We start from the raw sequence: 10,478 nt of genomic DNA, 5'->3' as shown, positions 1-10,478 counted from the left end.
GCTGGCCATCCAAAGTTGAAAAGGACCGATTCAGAGCAATCATCAAAGCTGATCCTTTTGCAACTACCAAGAAGTTGCCGAAGAACTCATATTGACCATTCTATGATCATTGAGCATTTGAAGCAAATCGGAAAGGTGAAAAAGCTCAGTAAATATGTTCCTTACGAGCTGAGCAAAAATTTAAACAGTTATCATTTTGAAGTGTTGTCTTCTCTTAGTCTACACAACTACAAACCATTTCTTGATCAGATTGTGATGTGGCAATGAAGAGTGGATTTTACAGACCACTAGTGACTACCAACTCAGTGGCTAGACCAAGAAAAAGCTCCAAATCACTTCCCAAAGCCAAACTTTCACTAACAAAGGGTCATGGTCACTGTTTTGTGTCTGCTGCCCACCTGATCCACTACAGCTGTCTGAATCCCTGCAAAACCATTACATCTGAGAAGTACGCTCAGCAAAACAGTTAGATGCATGGAAAACTGCAATATCTGCAGCTGGCACTGGTCAACAGAAAGGACCCAATTCTTCTCCACGATAGCATGTGGCATGTGGCACAACCAATGCTTCAAAAGTTTAACGAATTGGGCTATGAAGTTTTTGTCTTATCTGCCAAATTCACCTGACCTCTCACCAACCAACTACCACTTCTTCAAGCATCTCAGCACTTTTTGCAGAAAAAACACTTCCACAACCAGAAAGATTCAGGAAACGATTTCCAAGAGTTCATCGAATCCTGAAGCGTGGATTTTTATGCTACTGGAATAAACAAACTTTCTCATTGGCAAAAATGTGTTGATTGTAATAATTTCTATTTTGATAATAAAGATGTGTTTGAGCCTAGTTATAGTGATTTAAAATTCACAGTCCAAGACCGCAATTACTTTTGCAACAATACTTAGGAATTTTTCAAGTGGACCAACCTGGAACATGTGAAGCAGAAGGAAAGTGCATGTAAAATCATGAAGGCAAGATAGAGCAGAGAATCTGGGGAGGTGTGACCAGCTCAGTGTGGCCGAAGGCTACCGTATAAGTCTAGTATTAGAGACAGATGGGCCAGACAGGAGTGGAGCCCTGATTTTATTAGACCAGAGTTTTTGCTACTGTTTGTCATCCTTTCCACTGCCTACCACCTTCTCTTTCAGGTACTACCTTTCTTTTCTCTGTTTTCTGTCTTGGTCTTACAGATGGTGACTCACAGATCTGTGTATTTGGTTGTCTTTGCCCTCTATATCATCCCTGCGTCCTATAATTAATCCTAAACCAAAAGCAATACTCCTTATTGTTTAAATGTCTCCTGTCTTGACCCGGGTCCTATAGCAGCAGATCTCACTCCTGCCATAGTGGACCCCGTATTCCTTAGAAGTTTTCATCTTGAAAACTCATTTTGACCCTTAGACATGGCATTCTGCACTGTATTCATAGGTACAACTTTGGTTTCCTCCTTTTTTTTTTTTCGCCTTTGAGGATCTAGTGAAAGTTTGGTTTCCTCTTGATTAGGATTTTGGTTTTTGTACTATCCACCCAGTCTACCTTGGATAAATAGGCCTTTTGGACTGACCTGCCCCACGATGATCATCTTGGTCCTGACCTAGAGGATGATGAATCTTATTGCTTGCTTCTGTCTCATAAAGCAGAAAATAGAGGCAGTGAGGGTTCAACTGTCCCCTTTACTGGTGTAGAGTAGAAGAACTCTGTACCTGTCCATGTTATTTGGGGGCTGTTGGCTTTATGCCTATATTTCCCAGTGATAAAATCTCTCTGACAGGTAACTGGAAGGCTGAGATGCTGAGCATGGTGCTGGACCAAACATGAGATTAAAATATCACTGATTTCATGACCTATAGTCCATAGTCTTCCTAGAAATGATCAAAAAAAGCAATACTGATAGAAGAAGTAAATTAAGGACAAATAGGCCATCCAAAAGAGACATGATATTTCAGGTTGCTACTAGAGAGAAGGAGTCCAAGTAGATCCAGAAGACAGAACCTGGGAAAACCAGGTGAGAGCAAGACGAGTCAAAGTCAAGGTGAAAGGAAGCAAGCCGAGTTTTAAACAACCTGTCTCTAATGACCCAGTCAGGACATTAGAGAAGGCTAAGGGAGATAGGCAGTGGATAACCTGAAAATTACTGGGAGGCTGTGGAAACTGGTCAGAATTTCCTGGGCACCAATAGTACAATTTGCTGTCTGTGGACAACACTGTTATAAGGAAATGTGCTCCAGGTACTACAATCTTATACAAAGGATATTCACTGGGAGGCTGTGGAAACTGGTTAGGATTTCCTGGAGACCAACAGTGCAATTTACTCTCTTTGGATGATTCTATTTAAGAAAATGTACTCAAGGCACTATGATTTTACAAGAAGGATATTCAGGATTTAAGACAGAAGTATGAGTTGTAGTTCAGGTCATGTGACCTTGGGCAAAGAAAGTTACCATTCTTAAGCTTTAGTTTCTGACATGCTAAATGTAGGAGAGAAAGCAAAATAAAACAAGATTCCTGATCGAGGTGTTCAACAGGTCTTTAGAAACAAAACAAAGCAAAATAACGGGTGTAAAATCATTTAATGAAACATCAAAGCCAATAGTCATGGAGGAAATTATAGTCATTAATGCGACTTCACTGGAGGAAGAGATGTTAACAATAGAACATGCTTGCTCTTTCAAGGGCTTGTAGGTCTGTGGGAACAGGGAAATGAAGATGGAAGTCTGACTTAGGGATAAAATCACCAATTCATTCTGTCTTCCTTTCAGGGTTCTTATGACAATTAACTTGCCAAGTTTCAACCACAAGACCATATGTGTGTGAGATCACATGGGGAGATGAGATTTATTTTGATTATTTGTTTGTATTACATAATTAGAGTAGTGCTTCATTTATTACACTGGCCCAAATTCAATCTGTCAGGAGGTTTCCTAGTACATGAAGGTATAAAAACACTCTCAAATGCAAGTGATTTTCTCAAATAGGAGAACCCTAAGCTCACCTCCTCAGACCTTATTGGCAATCACCTTTGTCCTTACACAGGATGATACTTACACTAATGATAGGCGAATGACATTCACACTGATAACAGGCATGAACCATTCTAAAGTATTGAACATACTTCTGAATTGTGAAAGGAATATTCATATGCAGTAATGACAGCCTTAATATGTAATATATCTTAATTATTCTAATTATTTGAAAGTTTGTAGTCAGTACCTTCAGTCAAGCTAGGTCATTTGATTAACCAGACCACCCATTTTTCTGAGCACACAGAGCAATTACATATACATTAAACTTCTTCCTCCAATACTTCTTGTACACAATTACAAGCAATATGCTATGTTCAGATACTAAAGTGTAGAATCGTTGTAGTACCCCCATTCACAATTATTATTTTCTAAGTCATAAGTCAGCCCATCAGACAACACTTCTACTTCTTCAGCCTCATGTCTCTCTTCTGTTTCCACATACTCTATGTTTCAGGCACACTGACTTCTTCACAATTCCTTGAAAGTGCCATCTGTTGGCTAATTCTGTGCCTCTGGTATATGGTGCTCTGCTTGCTTTCAATGTCCTCCCCATAGCCCCAACCCTATACAACCCTTGTTCATCAGGAAAGCTCCTATTCATGCTTCAAAACTCATCACAGGCATTATCCCCTGGGAAAGAAAGGCCTTCCCAAATTCCCTACGGATAACTCATCCCCTCTCACTCTGTGGCCTCAATGTTCTTCCATGGGAATTGCTAGTTGTTTTTACATTTGTGGCCCTAAAAGGCTGCAAGCTCTTAGGTGGAGAGAAAAGCAATTTTTTCATCTTCATATCTCCTTTCCCCAGACTAGGGTCTGGCATGAAGTAGAGCTCACAAAATCCTGCAGGGTCCATGAATGCCTGAAGTCTCTTTCAGTCTGATTTAGTTGTTTGAGGGTGCCATTCTGTCCCAGGCTTCTGTTTTGATTGCTTCCTGATCTGTTTGGATCAGGAAAACAGGTTTTTCTTTAGGACAATGGGCGTGGATTATGAAAATGTTATGTAAGATTAATCAAATGCTACACTGTTTCCTTCACGAACTTTCAGATGGCTCAGGAATGGACCTTTTGTAGCAGGTGGACAGAGGCTGCTGGAGGGGGCTTTCATGATCATCTGCTTTACGGGATAAACTTTGCTTGTCTCCCCCTCCAACTGAGGAAGGTAAGACTGTTTACCAAAACCTTTGTATGTGTGTGCTCTAGTAACCTAAATGTTCTCCCTGGTCACTAAAAAAAGGGACACAAAAAGTTTACCTTCCTCTCTCCCTCTGGATTGTGACCTAGCTAACAGACTTCCATTGAATGCAGGTGTAATTGGTCAGACTGAAGTTGTTAGAATCAAATAGAATAATGTTAGATGCTGTTGGTGATAAAGGAGTTGAAACGTAAAAAGGAATATTGACTATTGGCCATTTCCTAGGTGTCGGTAGAGGAGAAGAAAGCCAATCTGGAGTTGTGGGAGCTAAGAACTGACAACTGGATATTGTGGTTTGGAGAGCTAGCCAATTCCAGGGAATGAAAGAGAAAGAATGTCCAGGAGGTAAGAACTGCTTATAAGCATGGTGTTGCGCCATTTCTAGTTTTCAGCTAGTAATTTTTGTGTGAGGATATCACTCCATTATAATTTGCAGAATTCCACACATCAGAATAGTATGTTGGTAACTCACCTTTAACAGATATACCTTGCTAATTAATGAGATGTGTTAAATACTAATGAAATTGAATGTTCCAAGCAGACAAGATAGCGTATTTGCACATATATGTACATAAATGGACAGATGCATAAATTACTTTATATATATTATATACATGTATTATATGTAATATATAAAGGTTATTATTTTATATAATATATATAAAATAAAAGCAATTGAGTTTTTAGGAGGTATCTTTATTAGGTCATTCACAGCTCCCTGTCACTTCTGGTTCAGATCTGAGAGCCTGGCCCATTTCAGTCACCATCATTGGGGAATTGACAGGAGAGAGGAAAGTGGTGATTTAGTAATTATCTATTCTTGTCGGATAATATATAGCTAACTCCTAACTTTACCAGGCCATCTTCCTAACTCCTCTAAGGCAAGAGATCAAGAAGTGGGAGAGTTTAGAGGAAAAGTTTTGTTTTTTAAAAAAAATGTTTTAGGAATACCTTTTCATTCCTTTCCACTACTTCTCCACTAAAAAAATACATGAACTTATAAAGGCAATGAGGGAAATGCTCTGCTTTCTACAGCAGTGTTTAAAAAAAAAAAAAACAGAGAGAAACAAGTTGTGGTATGTCCATGCAATGGACTACTATGTGGCCACTGAAAATAAGTCAAATATATCTACGTGGACATAGCATGATGTCAATATGTGAAAAAGCCCAGAGGACAAGGATTGACAACAACTTGATGTGATGATTGTAAGACTGAAAATGTGGGGATATAAATTTTCACTTAATTTTACACACATTGTATTGTTTAAAATGTTTGCAATAAGCCAAAATGATACATTTCTTATCTAGAGAAAGAATGATGGAAGAAGGGAATGTGAAGAGAGAATGAAAACAAGAGAATGAAGGAACCAGGAAACAAGCAGATCCCAAAAATGTTGTAAAGTTTTGAGGGGGCTGATGAACTTCTATTTCACGTTATGAGATGATAAAACTATTGTGTTAGGAGAAGAAATAGACTATATATTTGAATCATTCATAATAGCTTTTTGCCAACAAAATACTATATTATTAACTAAACATTGAGCTTATGGCACATTAAATACAGTATTAACAAGAGGAAAGAAGAGAAGGGAACCATGGGCAATGTTCAACAACTTGAATGAATTTCAGTGAATCACAGAGGCACACAGGATTGGGTGAGAAAAGGAGAGAGTAAGGCTAGAAGATTAATAATAAACCCTCTTTGTAAAACACAATAGTTTATAATGTGCATAATACTGAATCATCTGTGTGTCTTACTGGACATTTGTTGAAGGTTTCTTTGTACATATATGTGTGTGTGTGAGTGTGTGTATTATTGGTTCTGGGAAATAAATATGAAAAATATTTTCAGAGAAGTGAACAAATATGTCAAACCTTAGACTCAATAAAAATCCCAACCAGATTATACAATCTTATCTGTTTATTATTTATTTCTACTGAGTCTATGAAATTCAATTATAACTCTCACTGTATATTTTAAGACACCCTGGATATCCCTCAAATCTTACACTGAGAAATCCCAGGGATGGTGGTAGAGAATGTGACTGAGTTAGAGATGGCGTAGCTCAGGAAGAGAAACAGCTTGCTTTAAGAGACACAGATAATAGTTGGCAGCACCCAGATTTGAATCAAAGTCTGTCTTGCCAAAGCTTATATACTTCAGAAAAAAATATTTTGTCTGAATACAAAAGTATTACATGCTTAGATAGCCATAATTGAAGCCTATGTGTCCATTTGCACTTTTAAAAGAGGAGTATTTATAGAAGCACCAAAGTAGTGACTTCTCTGTGACAAAATGTGACTGGTACCAGAGGTGCCTTCCTCAGAGGCTGCTGTGATACTGGAGTTCAGCAGAAGAGGTGTCCACTGTGCTGGGTGATGGGAGAAGGATGGATGTGTGGTGGATAGAATAGTTCCTCTCCCCAGCAAAGATGTCAAGATGTTCCTGTGCCTGTCAAAAGGGACTTTGTATATGTGATTAAGTTGAGGATCTTGAGAAGGAAAGATTATACTGGTTTTCTTGGGTGGGGCCAATGTCATAAAAAGGGTCCTGATAAGAGAGAAGCAAAAGAGTCAGGGTCAGAGAAGGCGCCTTGATAATGGGAGAAGAGGGGCAGAGTCATGGGAGTTGAAGATGCTACACTGCTGGCTTTGAAGATGACGAAGCCATGAGCCAAGGAATGGAGACAGCCTCTGAAAGGCAGGGAGATGAATTTCCCCTAGAGCTTCCAGAAAGGAATGCAGGCCTACTGACACTTGTGTTTTAGCCCAGTGAGACTAATTTTTAGACTTCTGACTTCCAGAACTATAAGATAATAAATATGTGTTGCTTAAAGCTACTAGGTTTGTGATAATTTGTTACAGCAGCAAAAGGAAGCACATATAATCTATAATAGGCTCTTCTAGGTGAACTTGATGTTTCAAGTGATCAGTGTCCTTGGGGAATAGGAATTGGACAGCTATAGAATGTTGCTGAGTGAGACATGGCAGAATCAATGATATTGGAAGGCCCTTTGAGTTTGACCTTGAAGTGCATAAACTATGAATTGTGCTTTTTCATCATTCTTCCTTAATCTCAGGTCCAAGGGAAAAGTGGCATAGTTAGAATGAAACACATATAGCAATATATTCACTTTATCACATTGGTATTTTCTGCGTATTGTAGAAAAGTGTAAAAAAACAATTCCATCAAGGTCTTAGGAAATAATTATCCTTGTATTTTATTCTTCTGTATTTTAGCCAATCTCTTATGTTAAGGTCTTTGCAAATTTGCAAGGACAAATTCAACAGCAAATAAATTATGTAAAACCTACAGAAAAAGTCTTCTAAACCAATTCCCATAGAACAGACATTTCCTGAATCTCAATCTTCTATCAGATTCCAGAAGATGCAAAATAAATTGGGCAAGTCACATAATCTCCCTGAGATTCCTATTTTGTGATGTTTTGCCTAATTCGTTGCAATAGGCAGAGAATCTTGAACCTTAGATCTAGAAAAATCCCCAGAGATGACAGTAGATCAAATTTCTCATTGTACATCAGGGAAAACTGAAGCAGTGACTCATCCAAGGTTGTATCCTGCAGTGTGATTTGCAGGTGTCCCAAATTCTCAAGATGCCAGGTTCAATACAAAATAGTAGCAATGCAAAGTGAGATATTTCTTGTTCTCAATAAGATTATAATACAGGAAGGAAGACAGATAAATAATATAAGTCTATATACGATAGAAATAATATAGATTAATGGAAGGTATAATGATTGAAGTTAGTACAGGGTATTAGTTGAGCCTGGAGGAGGAGCAGAGAGCTCAGACAGATATTTCTCATCATGAATGCTCATTAAATTTAAACATTAAAATTTTATTAAATTCTTGTTATTTTACCAAAATAATTGTGTCTCCTCAGTCAATTATTCTGAAAATGCAGTCAAATAAAATGAAGAAAATAAAAACTGTTCAAAACCATATCATCCAGAGATGACTACTGTTAGCATTGTGTTATATATTCTTACACAATGATGTTACATCCATACATAGATATATACACATAACCATGCATACGTGGTTATATTTCTGGTATCTCTCTCTCTCTCTCTCTCTCTCTATATATATATATAATATATGTTATCCTGCTGGTATATTTGTCCCTTTGCACATTATCATAAATATCTTACTTTAGAATCACTGAATCTAAGAGTTGGAGTGGGCATACTAAATATCTTTTAATCCAACCACAAAATACATTTTTAATTTTTTAATAGTTTTTGATATAGACAAAATTGTAGAGATCTGTCTATACCCACTTTCTCTATTACTAACGTCTTAAATTGGTATGACACATGGGCTTATAATCAATGAACCAATATTGATATTGGTTCATTGATTAATAATAATATTGCATTATTATTAACTAAGTATGCCTTAATTTTAAAAATTTTTAAGTTTTTACCTAACATTATTTTTCTTTTTGGTTTCATGGTCTCATCCAGGATGCCACATCATATTTAATTGGTGCATCTTAGGCTCCTCTTGACTGCCACAATTTCTCAAATTTTCCTGCTTTTGACTATGGTTAAATTTTTGAAGAATACAAATCAAGTATATTGCAGGCTTTTTTTTTTCAAGTGGGATTTGTCTGGTGTTTTTCGTTTTTCATTTTTTTTTTGAGACGGAGTCTTGCTCTGTCGCCAGGCTGGAGCACAGTGGCACAGTCTTGGCTCACTGCAACCTCCTCCTCCTGGGTTCAAGAGATTCTTCTGCCTCAGCCTCCCAAGTAGCTGGGACTACAGGCACATGCCAAACGCCCAGCTAATTTTTGTATTTTTCATAGAGACGGGGTTTCACCATGTTGGCCAGGATGGTCTCGATCTCTTGACCTCACATTCCACCCGTCTCAGCCTCCCAAAGTGCTGGGATTACAGGTGTGAGCCACTGTGCCCGGCCTGGTGTTTTTCGTATGATTACACTGGGGTTAAGGATTTAGGGGAGGGAGACCACAGAGGTGAAAAGCTCTTTTACCAGATTACGTCAAGAAAACATACTATCAGTGTGGCTTATCTCTGTTGATGTTAACCTGAACACCTGCCCGAGACAGTGTTTGTCAGGTTTCTCCACTACAAAGTTACTCTTTTCCTCTTTCCATATTTATTTTTTGAAAGAAAGTCACTAGGCATATTGCATACCCAAGAAATGAGAAGTTATACTCCATGTCCTTAAAGGTGAATTATCTACATAAATTATTTGGAATTATTCTACCCAGCTTTGGCCAATAAAAGCTCTTTAAGTTGCCTTCTGTGTCTCTTTGACATACTACATTGTGTGTGTGTGTGTGTGTGTGTGTGTGTGTGTGTGTGTGAGAGAGAGAGAGAGGGAAAGAGTTGGGCACTTTTTAAACTTTCTGGCACTAAAAAATGTTATAAGCTCATCTTTTGAATTTCCTGCCCTAGACCTAGAATAAGAATGGTTTTAGGATCTGGAAAGCATGTATGTTCATCACTAGTGGAGTGTTTTGCTTCTAGGCCCTTTCAACAGATAGAGGAAACAAATATATGTGTGTATGTAATCCATGTATATACATATACCCACAAAACTTCTATATGTAATCATCTATACCTAATTAAGTTAAATGTGAGTTAATACTGATGTCTCCATCTCTAATCCATTTCTACATGAATTATTCTAGACTCTTCTGCTTGCTTAGTTGTAAATTTCCACAACTGTGAGAACCCTGGCTTCATATTACAAAGGCTGTCTTTTCTCTTTATTCTCATTTCTAGCTAGAAATTTATCAATTTTATTGTTCTTTTCAAATAACAAGCTTTTGATTTCATTGATCTTTTTCATCGTTTTCCCTTAAATTGATTTCTACTCTTATTTTTATTACTTTTTTATTTTTTTCTACTCACTGTAGACTTACCTTGCTCTTTTTCTTTACTTTCCTAAAGTAGAAGCTTAGACTATAGATCTTTCTTCTTTTCTAAAATACGCATTAATGCTATTACTTCCCCTTTAAGCATTGCTTTTGCTACATCTTAAATTTTTTGGTAGATTGTATTTTTATTTGCATTAAGTTCAAAATCTTTTTCTAATTCTCTTGGGATCTCTTCTTAAATACATGTGTTATTTAGTAATGCATTTAAAAATTTCTGAATATTTCGAGATTTTCTAGGTATGTTTCAATTATTGGTTTTTAGTTTGATTCTGTTACAGCCTGAGAACACCCTTTGTGTGATTTCTATTCTTGGAACCTTATTAAGGTGTATCTCA

At 37.4% G+C, this 10,478-nt stretch overlaps 1 long non-coding RNA gene across 1 annotated transcript; it reads left to right on the top strand.

Annotated features, from left to right (window-relative positions):
• The first annotated feature begins 4,065 nt into the window (after nucleotides 1–4,065).
• On the top strand, nucleotides 4,066–6,349 carry LOC144578337 (uncharacterized). Its single transcript, XR_013523893.1, has 3 exons — nucleotides 4,066–4,181; nucleotides 4,440–4,559; nucleotides 5,523–6,349. It is a non-coding gene; the product is annotated as an uncharacterized LOC144578337 (long non-coding RNA).
• Nucleotides 6,350–10,478: the final 4,129 nt, after the last annotated feature.

The sequence above is a fragment of the Callithrix jacchus genome, chromosome 11 (genome assembly GCF_049354715.1).
Source record: "Callithrix jacchus isolate 240 chromosome 11, calJac240_pri, whole genome shotgun sequence".
NCBI lineage: Eukaryota > Metazoa > Chordata > Mammalia > Primates > Cebidae > Callithrix > Callithrix jacchus.
Note: the sequence above shows the minus strand (reverse complement) of the source record. Positions and strands in the feature narration are given on the sequence as shown.